This window comes from Aythya marila, assembly GCF_965140915.1.
Source record: "Aythya marila genome assembly, chromosome: 6".
Lineage (NCBI taxonomy): Eukaryota > Metazoa > Chordata > Aves > Anseriformes > Anatidae > Aythya > Aythya marila.
Window position 1 is genome coordinate 9,146,961 of NC_139047.1, and position 11,294 is coordinate 9,158,254.

Sequence of the window (11,294 nt, forward strand, 5' to 3'; positions counted from 1 at the left end):
CCTCCTCCTTCTCTTCCTCCTCCCCAGCCCGGGCTAATTTCGTGTGGGTCCCCACCAGCAATCTCAGGAATTTCCACGGTGACGTGTCTAAGGAACAGACACCGATTGCTCAATCGGCAGCTCCGCAAGACAGGCTGAGAGCTGGGGAAGGGAGAGCCCGGAAAAAAAAAAAAAAAAAAAAAAAATCCCCCCCAAAATCCTAAGCAACAACGCTGGTTGGAAAAAGCAGTCAGAGGTTTGAAGCGCATCCAGACTGCTGCTCTGGAAATCAGGCTGAAAAATCTTGTGACATCAGGCTCTCCGCAGAGATGGCTGCTATTTCCCGGCTGCGAAGCCCTGGGAATGCCGACAGCAGCCCTCGGTGGGTTGGAGGAGTTTGAGAATCGAGGCCACAGTGCCCAAGCTGCATCCTGCAGCAGCTCCTGTTGAGTGCCAAGGGGAGGCTCTGGCGAGCACGGAGCACAAATAACGCTCCATCAGTCGTTATATTTGCACCAAAGCACCCCCAGCACCTCGGGATGACACAGGGGGGGCTTTACCTGGAGTATTTTGCACACTCTTGCATCGGGATGTGCCCCGTGTCCGGGCTCTGCTCCAAAACCAAGTAGCACTTGTCAATTCTGCCCCAAAGGTCCTGATGTCTCTTTGTACGGATTTTCCTGCAAGAAAAGGATGCCAGCAAGATTAATTGGGTCGCTCTTTTAAAACAGCAGCAAGCAGGAAAAGGTGCAGTGCCTGGTGCCAGGAGGCTGTAGGAGGCAGAGGTGAAAATCAGAGCCCCCCCTGCGCTTCTTTCCACTTGCACATACCTTCAGGTGGTTATGCCAAGGGAGACACTGTGACCCCGAATTTATCATTGATCGCATCCCCTGCAGGAGTAACACCCAGTTGCCATGCCTGGGGAGCTGTAAAAGGGGAGAAAAAAATAAAATAAAACAAAATTATGATTAAAATGTACCACCTGTCCCCCCTGCAGACCTGCTCCTGCAAGATGCTCTGCACCTCCTGCAGACCCCTGAACCCGCACCGTGGCTCAGACCTCAGTGGTCCTCCCGAAACAGGACCCAGCTCCCCCCATTATTGTGATTATTGCCCCCCTAATAAAAAAACCCTACGGGAGCTGCACAGAGCTTCCTTTAATTCATTTTTTTTTTTTTTCTGCACTCATTTTTTGCTGTCCCGCTGCCTCCCATGCACATCCGGGACCCAGCGGCGAACGGTGTGAGCTCATGGCTGGGGCGCTGCCAGCCTGGCGGAGGAGGGGGAAAGAGGGGAAAGGAGGCTGAAGAGGGGAAGAAAAAAGGGAGAAGCTTGAGGACAAGCCTGGATGGCTCTACAGAGCCTTACGGCACGGATAAAGTGGGGGGGTCACCGAGCTGGGCAAACTTTGCACCATGCAGGGGTGTTTCTAGCTCCTGGGAAGGTGCTCTTGGGGTCTGTCTGGTGCTCCCCCTGATTATTTTCTTGCTCTAAGATTTGGTGGAAAAGAAGGGGAATTTAGTCAGATCTGGCAAACCGTGCAAATAGCAGCAGCTTTGGGGTCCACCAGGACAAAACCCACCTGTGAGCTTGCTCCTCTGTGGGGTAGGAGGAGGAGAGCCCCATCCCACATAGCCCCTGGGGCTGCTGCAGACAGGGAGCCCCCTTTTCCTTGGGGAAGGGCCCTTCCCCGACAGACGAGCTGCAGTGCAATGCAATTAGCAGTAATTAGCCCTTCCTTCCTCCCTTGGCACCCTCTTCGGAGGCATCCTTGGCTGGCGGCTGCACAGCTTTGCCAGCGGGGTCGGCTGCCCTTTCCCTGCTCCCCCGTCTCTGCTGCGGGTTTATTTTTGAGCTCGGATGTCCCCGGGGCTGGGAGAACCTCGAGAAATTATCATGGTGCTGTTCAGGACCGGGAACCAGTGTGGGCACGGCGGGGACTGGGAACAAAACCCATCCCGCCCATACTGCCCCTGTCCTGGAGCCAGGATGGATTATGGCTTTTTTTATCCCATTTTAGCAACCTTGCTGGGGGTCAGGAGAGAATTCAGCACCAATTTCCAGCGCAGTGGCTTCAGGCACTGAGATCTCCCCATCCCCAACCACCTGCACTGCTCTGGGGGCCAGGATCCCCGGGATTCAGCTCCCTGACTCCCGTGCAGCCCCATAGGAGTGCCACAGGTTATATTTATATATATTTTCTATTTTAGCAGTGGTTGAGCAGGGTTGACCCACGCCACGGCCACTCACCTGAGCTCAGAGGGCACGAGGCAGTGCTTAAAGCCCACCGATGCCAAGCAGATTTCGGCTGCAGGAGGCTGGTTTTGGGCACGGGATGGCGAGGAGCAGAGCCAAGCACCACACTGTGGCTGGGGAGGGAAGAGGAGATTTGTTTGAAACAGAAAATATTTTACGACCCCTTCTTCTGAGGCCAGCATCTTGGCAAACCTTTCTTGGGTCTGCAAATGTCAGGAAACCTCCTGGCAGCCCCAGGGGGGTTCAGCCCCACCATAAATCACGGGGTGTGAGATCCTCCCTGTCCGGCACCCCAGCAATGCCCCCAAGCTACAACTTTTCCAGGGCAGCCTCAGGCTCGGATGATTTATCCTTCGGAAAGACAAAAATACGTTCCCTGGACTTTCTCCTCCTCCAAGGGATTGCATCCAGCAGCATTCCTAGCCGCAGGCTGCTTTCGGGAAGCTGTTTGTAAGAGCGACACGGGGTCATTTTTCTTCCTGCCTTCACATGCCCGCAGCAGCCCAGCCGCTGCAGCCGCACAGCGACGTTTTCCAGAGGCTGGAGGCTAGCTAGCAGGCAGAATTTCGAGTAATTTCCTCCAATTATTAATTTTTTCCCTTCCTTCATTTACACCGGTTTCTCAGAAAGCATCGCCACGGCTCCTTGCAAGCTGGGCTGGGAGAAACCCTCTGCTGACAGCACACACCTTCATCATTGCCAAGGCTGTGCGGGGTGAAATATAAAGTTATTTAAGGGGAATTTAAGTCATTTAATAGCAATTTTTGTACCTGCTCAGCACAGCATGCTTCAGAAGCTCCCTCCCAGTGTTCTGCTTGCCTTGGTGCAGCAGCATGGAGAGGGGAACATAGAGCTGGAAAGCAGCACTGGCAGGTTTTTGTGTTACAACATGTTAAAATTGTCACTACCACTAAAGATTTGCTAGAGAGCAGCCCCAAAATGCCCAGCCTGGCCCTCGCAGCCTCCAAACCAGCTCATTAAACTCCTCATTCTGCCTTTCCACCTCCCTCCAACCTGCTCTCCCCCTGCCCTTCACCTCCCAGCAGCGCAGGGCTGAGCGCAGGGCTGAAAACGCATCCTCAAAACCTTCATTGTTTGGCCCATTTCCCCCTGGTTTTTCATCAGAAATGTCTGGACGGTATTTCGAAGCAAATAAAAGCCAGGAGGGAGAGCCTGATGTTCCTGGCGGCCACGCTGCTGGGATGCTCTGGAAAAATCCTCCCTGTCCTGCTTCTGGATCAATGCAACCGATTCGGGGCTGAAAAGGGGCATCAGCCCTCCCCGGCCCCTTGGGATGAACACCAAATTTTTTATGGAAAAAAAAAAATAAATAAATAAAAGCCTGCATCCACCGCTCATCACAGGGGCAGGAGAAAGACAAATGAGATCAGAGCAGAAGGGACATGTGGAGGAGGAGAGGGGCTGCTGAGATGGGTGGCAGCGACCATCCTGAGCTCTTCCCCAGTGTGGATGTGGATAAAAAGCAGGCAAAGCCCAGCTGCCCGTCCCTCAATGAGCCTGGTGGCAGGGTGAGAAACAAAGTTGTGTTTTTGCAGTAGAGAACCAATTTTCTGTATTCCAAGGTAGTTGCGTAGTCATAATAAAGAGAAATGCTAAGTAGATAAGCAGGCAGTAGAAGGCCTCACTGTTCCAAAATAAGGTAGAAGCTTGAGAAAAACAGGATGCACAGTGTGAGAACAGTAAAACAAAGAGCACAAGTTCTCAAAACATCAGAAAGGAGAAATTAAAGGGTAGAAAAAAAGAAAAACTGTACATATATGGTATAGAGGAGCATCGAGTAGCTTGTGAACCTGTAGTACTCAGCCAATGAGGAAACAGGGGAGGTGATCAGGCACCGGGTAATAGGGAATAAAAGGTTAGGATTTGTTTACCAAAATGCGCTCCTGATTGACAGGCCGCCCGCCATTGCAATCGCAAATAAAATAGCTTCACAGAAGATCCTGTCTGAAGAAAATTATTTGAGATGTTTCTCACAATTTGGGGGCTCGTCTGGGATCTTGTCACCTGCCGCAGATTTCTTGCCAGCACAGACAGGAAGGTGCACCCCGCTGATTTCAGTGATCCCGTCACGGGTGGTGGGTCATCTCGGTACGGCCAGCAAAGGACCGAGGCTGTTAATTTAAAGACAGGCTCTGCGAAGCTCTGGGGAGAAGGGAGGCCAGCACAGACATACACGGACACAGCCCACATATATTCCAGCCCGGATCGGGAACAGGCACTGGGATTACTGCTGATAACCTGGACCGGGAAGCCGTGCACGGACCGAGGTAAGGGAAATTTTACCGTATCTTGCCTCAGGTTGGGTTCAGGGAGACACTGGTGTGAATAAGTGTGGATGAGATGCACTTTTAGTGCAGAGAGTGTGGAGTCCTCATCCGCGAGGCTCTGTAGTCCCACAAGGGGACGAACCAAAGTCCCCCGAGCTGGAGAGGGATGAAGCGAAAGAGAGAGGAGAGGAGTGAAAGAGAGTCTTGGGCCCTTAGGTGTACGGTACCTGAGCATGGTGAGGTGCTTGGCAGTACACCCCACCTCTGTCCTAATCCTAGGTGAAGGCGTGTGGTACCCTGTGGGTGGTGAAGTCCTCAGCAGCACGTCAGGAAGAGCTGGGGATTAAGGGTTCCAAGAGTCAGCAGTGGGGTTGGAGACCCCGGGATTGTGCCTAAAGATAGCCCTTTGGAGAGAATGGTAAGGATTTGGAAAGACAAGCCAAAAAGTAGGGAAAAAAAGATTTAAAAATATATAATTAAAAATGGTTTGATACTGTGTAACTGTCTGACCTAAAAATATAATAAAAGGAACTTCAGTATTTTGGCCAAAATACGGGTCTGATGAAAATTCAGGCTTGAAATTCATATGCAAACAATAAGGTTCTGTTTTCGGAGGAGGAGTGAAGTTATGCTCCCTATAATCCTAATATCACACCGGAGGCAGCGGCAGGTGCTCCAGGAGGGGAGACAGGGACTGCAGTTGATGCTGTCCCTGGAGAAGTCGCGCTGGGGAGTGCGGAGAGGCAGGAGCAGAGGTGGGGGGTCCCAGTGGGGTCTTGGGGTCGTGCAGGGCCGATGCGGAGCCGGTGCCACTCCCCCCTTACCAGCAGAGAGGTTGGGAGTTTTAAGAAGGAAATGAAGTCTTTAACTGAGGGCCTAGCAGAACAGTCAAATCTGTTTCTAAGGCCTAATTTGTATTCCTGGGGGGGAAATGTCAATCTTGAGTATGTTACTCACTGGAGAAGAATGTTTTGGAGGGGAATGATTCGCCAGGCAGCTATGCAAGAATGGGAAACTAACAGCCCCTTCCAGACCAAGAGTAATTCCGATAGAGCAGAAATATCTGCTTATCCAACTGCAATAACAACAACCCACAACATAGAAACCCTAGGAGAGACTCGGGGTCAGAATTAGAAAGTACTCCGGGATGAATCCTGAGGACCTGGTAGCCCATGGGCTCTTTAAAGTTCATTTAGTGATTAAAGCTTGGCCAGATAGACAGGAAAAGCTCCAGAAAGTGGGAGGATGGAGTGAGCAGTGCAGGTGGCATGAAGGTGTATGCCAGGAGGAGAGATGAGAAGGAAAAGGAGAGAGCAAAACAAATGGTATTCACAGTGTACTGGGTAGTGAGGTGGGGGGAGATAGAGGGCCCAGGATGGAAAGGAGAGGAAGAGAGATGGAGGAATAGCAGACAAAGAAAGCTACCTGTGTTGCAGCCTAAATCCTAGCAGGGACAGGCTCTGAGAAGATGTTTTAAGCGTGGCCAGGCTGGCCACTTCAGATAGGAGTATCCAGAGTGGAAGAAGGAGGAGAGATTGCTGTTATAAATTCAGAATAGGGGAGTCAGGGCTTCTCAGAAAGCGGGTTCCCTGACAAAGGAAAAAAGTGTACCTCAATGGGGATCACTCTACAATTATCGTTACGGGTCTGTGGTGCTTCGTTCCCCCTGCTCCTTCACGGTCACTCTTCCCCCTGCTCTGTTGTGGGGTGCCGACCTTCCTGGGCTGCTCTGAAATGTGCTGCAGCACAGAGATCTGCTCCGCTGCGGCACACCATGGGCAGCGGGGGTCTGCCTTCCCCACCAGGGGCCTCTCTGTGGGCCGTGGGGGGGCTTCGGCTCCGGCACCTGGAGCACCTCTGCACTGCGCTCCCCCTCCTCGGCACTGACCTTGGTGTCTGCAGGGAGGTTTCTCTCTCCTCGCTCTCCCAGCTGCTGTTGTGCAGAATTTTTTTTCCTTTTCTTGGGTCTGCTCTCATAGAGATTTAAACTGCATTGCTCATGGCTTGGCTCCGGACAGCGGTGGGCCCCTTTGGAGCTGGCTGAAACGGGTCCTTATCTAACAGGGGGCAGCTGCCTGGATTCCTCTCCCAGGGGCTACCCCTGCAGCTCCCCCGCTACCAGAACCTTGCCATGTGAACCCAATACACTGAGGCAGCCAGGTTATCACCGGCCTGTAAAGTATTAAGGCTTAAATTAACTAATGAAACCCTAAAGGTGATGGGGGTAGAAGGGACTGGGATAACGGTGCCACTTTTTGGGGACACCGAGCTGAGACTAGGGATAGAATGATCACTGGGCAATTATTGTATGCACCCGAGGCAGGGACTACCTTGTTGGGAAAGGATTTGATGATGAAATTGGGCGTTCAAGCAGTAAATTGTTAGGCTGGAATAACGGCATTATTAATGGGGTGCTCTCAGACCCTGAGAGCAAAGATATATTTGCCTTTGAATGGAAAGACTCTGAAATGGTGTGGAAGCAGCAATACAGATGGACAATTTTACCTCAGGGTTTTTTTGGGCAAGTTCTAGAACAAATTCTGGAGTAACATGGATGATCTTTTATTGTCAGGACAGAAGAAAACAGTTGAGAAGGAAGCCACCAACAAGCTATTCGTCTTTCTGGCAAAACAGGGCTTGAAAGTGTAGGAAAATAAATTACAATATGTAGAAGGAGAAGTCAAGTATTTAGGGCATCTGGCGTCTGAGGGAGAACAAAGAATAAATCCAGAGAGGATTCAGAGAACTGCTGAGCTACCTCTACACAAAACTAAAAAGAAGTAAAAGTTGCTGTACATGGACAAAGGGAATGAATTACCTCAACTTCAAACAAAAGATGCTTTTCTTAAGAACTATATACTTGGGCTATCATCCTCTTTGTCATCTCTCAGGACCCGGGGACTGTTAGCTCAAACCCCACCCTTGGAAGTCCTGATTCATCCATTCCGAGCAGGAGATTGGGATCTGATGCAGACGTGGAGAGATCTGAAACTGCAACCTGAGTGGGACGGAATGTTCCAAGAGCTCCTGACTACCGAGACGACAGTAAGAATGGGTGAGAAAGGGTGGACTCATACCTGGGTAAAAACATCAGTTAAAAAGCCCTGATACCTGAGAGACTGCAAACTTAACAAAGACTTTTAAGCTTAAAACTGTTAAAACTATCTGTTGTAAACCTTCAACTTCTCCTCAGAAGAATTCTTAATGTATTAATGAGTAAAAGGGATTGAATTACACAGAATTTGAGTGTTTCCAGGGAACACTCTCTGGAAGTGGGAGAAAAAGGAGGGTATTCAATCCCCACTAGAAGAATCCTTATTAGTTTGTGAATGTTGTTCTTTATCTTAAGAAATAATAATTAATTATTAGAGGGGTGTGTATATATACATAGAAATGATGTATTTTCTTTTAGTAATACCTATTCTCAATGGATTAGTGATAGGATGGAGGAAAAAAGCAGCATTTCCAATTAATCCAGAACGTTTCTTGAGAAAAACAGGATGAGCAGTGTGAGAATAATTCTTTCAAAATCAACATACTTTACTGGATGCAGGGGGAAACCTAGTTACAAAAGATAAGGAAAAGGCGGAGGTGCTTAATGCCTTCTTTGCCTCAGTCTTTAGCGGCAATACCGGTTGTTCTCTGGATACCCAGTACCCTGAGCTGGTGGAAAGGGATGGGGAGCAGAATGTGGCCCTCACTATCCATGAAGAAATGGTTGGTGACCTGCTACGGCACTTGGATGTGCACAAGTCGATGGGGCCGGATGGGATCCACCCAAGGGTACTGAGAGAGGAGCTGGCCAAGCCGCTTTCCATCATTTATCAGCTGTCCTGGCTATCAGGGGAGGTCCCAGTTGACTGGCGGCTAGCAAACGTGATGCCCATCTACAAGAAGGGCCGGAGGGCAGACCCGGGAAACTACAGGCCTGTCAGTTTGACCTCAGTGCCAGGGAAGCTCATGGAGCGGATTATCTTGAGAGTCATCATGCAGCACTTGCAGGGCAAGCAGGCGATCAGGCCCAGTCAGCATGGGTTTGTGAAAGGCAGGTCCTGCTTGACGAACCTGATCTCCTTCTATGACAAAGTGACGCGCTGGGTGGATGAGGGAAAGGCTGTGGATGTGGTCTACCTTGACTTCAGCAAGGCTTTTGACACCGTCTCCCACAGCATTCTCCTCAAGAAACTGGCTGCTCTTGGCTTGGACTGGCACACACTTCGTTGGGTTAGAAACTGGCTGGATAGCCGGGCCCAAAGAGTCGTGGTGAATGGAGCCAAGTCCAGTTGGAGGCCAGTCACTAGTGGCGTCCCCCAGGGCTCAGTGCTGGGGCCGGTCCTCTTTAATATCTTCATCGATGATCTGGACGAGGGCATCGAGTGCACCCTCAGTAAGTTCGCAGATGACACCAAGTTAGGTGCGTGTGTCGATCTGCTCGAGGGTAGGAAAGCTCTGCAGGAGGATCTGGATAGGCTGCACCGATGGGCTGAGGTCAACTGCATGAAGTTCAACAAGGCCAAGTGCCGGGTCCTGCACCTGGGGCGCAATAACCCCAAGCAGAGCTACAGGCTGGGAGAGGAATGGTTGGAAAGCTGCCAGGCAGAGAAGGACCTGGGAGTGATGGTGGACAGTCGGCTGAATATGAGCCAGCAGTGTGCTCAGGTGGCCAAGAAGGCCAACGGCATCCTGGCTTGCATAAGAAGCAGTGTGGCCAGCAGGGCTAGGGAGGTGATCGTCCCCCTGTACTTGGCTCTGGTGAGGCCGCACCTCGAGTACTGTGTTCAGTTTTGGGCCCCTCACTACAAGAAGGACATCGAGGTGCTTGAGCGGGTGCAGAGAAGGGCGACGAAGCTGGTGAGGGGCCTGGAGAACAAGTCCTACGAGGAGCGGCTGAGGGAGCTGGGCTTGTTCAGCCTGGAGAAGAGGAGGCTCAGGGGCAACCTTATCGCTCTCTATAGGTACCTCAAGGGAGGCTGTAGTGAGGTGGGGGTTGGCCTGTTCTCCCACGTGCCTGGTGACAGGACGAGGGGGAATGGGCTTAAGTTGAGCCAGGGGAGGTTTAGGTTAGATCTTAGGAGGAACTTCTTTACTGAAAGGGTTGTGAGGCATTGGAACAGGCTGCCCAGGGAAGTGGTGGAGTCACCATCCCTGGAGGTCTTTAAAAGACGTTTAGATGTAGAGCTTAGGGAAATGGTTTAGTGGGGACTGTTAGCGTTAGGTCAGAGGTTGGACTCGATGATCTTGAGGTCTCTTCCAACCTAGAAATTCTGCGATTCCATGATTCTGTGAACAGTAAAACAAAGAGCACAAGTTCTCAAAACATCAGAAAGGAGAAATTAAAGGGTAGAAAAAAAGAAATATTGTACATATATGGTATAGAGGAGCGTCCAGTAGCTTGTTAACCTGTAGTACTCAGCCAATGAGGAAACAGGGGAGGTGATCAGGCGTCGGGTAATGGGGAATAAAAGGTTAGGAATTGTTTACTAAAATGCGCTCCTGATTGACAGGATGCCTGCCATTGCAATTGCGAATAAAATAGCTTCACAGAAGATCCTGTCTGAAGAAAATTATTTGAGATGTTTCTCACAGCAGGCCAAGGGACAGCGCTAGCAAAGGAAAAGGTTCTCAATTATTTAATTCGGTTCCTTAATGCCCTGAAAATGAGGACGGGCTGCCAAGCCAAACAGAGCTGGCACAGCCAGGAGGGAAAAAGTTAGGTGCACTTTTGATTTATGAGCTGGCTGCAAGCCTCCCCCCCAGAGATGCCTTTCATTGGGGGCTTCTAACTGTTTGTTTCATCAGGTGAGGACAATAACAAGGCAGCTCACATGTTTTTTGGGTTTGCTTCCCTTTCCTGCCAGCTCCAGGGTCTGTAAACCCCACTCGTTCAGGTGGTGGAGGGGGCACAGAGGGGGACAAAAGGAGCCAGCAAGGAGCAGGAACATTTCCAGGTCCAGGCTGATCTAAGCACACAGCTGGCCAGGACGCCACCCATGATGCTTCGTGTCCAAAACCCCAATTACCCCCCCTCCACGTGGCTCTGCACCTCCGCTTACACCCGAGGAGAGGAAAACAAACAAACAAAAAGAACAAAAAGATATTTTTTCTTCCATTTACTTACTTACATTTTGGCCAAATACTTCCAGTCTTGCAAGCTTGGGACAGGTGGGGTGGAGATTGCCATCACGGAGCCATCCACAGGAGCATCTTGCCTGTTGCACGGCCAGAGGACCAACCCCATTTGTCTTTTTTTCTGTTTTTTTCCTCAAAGCTGGGGAGCTTCCTGCAGCTCTGAGCTCCGCTGGAGCCGAGCCCCTGGAAGAAGCAGAGGTGTGAGCTGGGTTAATGTGGAAGGGACGGCAGTTTTACAAGCCTCACATTGGTTTGTAGGAAAACATGAAGGGCAGGCAGAGAGCACTGACACGGGCACTAGGCCAGAGCCCAGGGCTGCCTGCATGCACCACACGTCCCTTGTGCCCCTGTTCCTGTCCTAGGATGGAGAAGGGGAATGATTAATGTGGGTGAAACGATGCCCAAGGCCACAAACAGCCTCGTTAGGGGAAGCAGGATGAGGGAAGCAGCGGTGGGTGCTGGCTGCCTCCTCCTGCATGTGCTCAGGGCTTGTGAGCAGCAAGGGCAAGATGCTGGGATGCTGACCTCTGTGAGCAGGGACCCATTTCCCATCAATGTCCCAGAAAACCCTACCCAAGAGCTCCCGAGAGCAGGTCCCAGGTTTATTTGGGTTTTGTCAGCTCCTTTCTCACCCTGCCACTC

At 51.0% G+C, this 11,294-nt stretch overlaps 1 long non-coding RNA gene across 1 annotated transcript; it reads right to left on the reverse strand.

The window, feature by feature from the left end:
- Positions 1 to 812: 812 nt before the first annotated feature.
- LOC309879853 lies at positions 813 to 10,701 on the reverse strand. Its single transcript, XR_014317855.1, has 3 exons — positions 10,646 to 10,701; positions 2,230 to 2,348; positions 813 to 905 (listed from the first exon to the last, which is right to left on the reverse strand). It is a non-coding gene; the product is annotated as an uncharacterized lncRNA (long non-coding RNA).
- Positions 10,702 to 11,294: the final 593 nt, after the last annotated feature.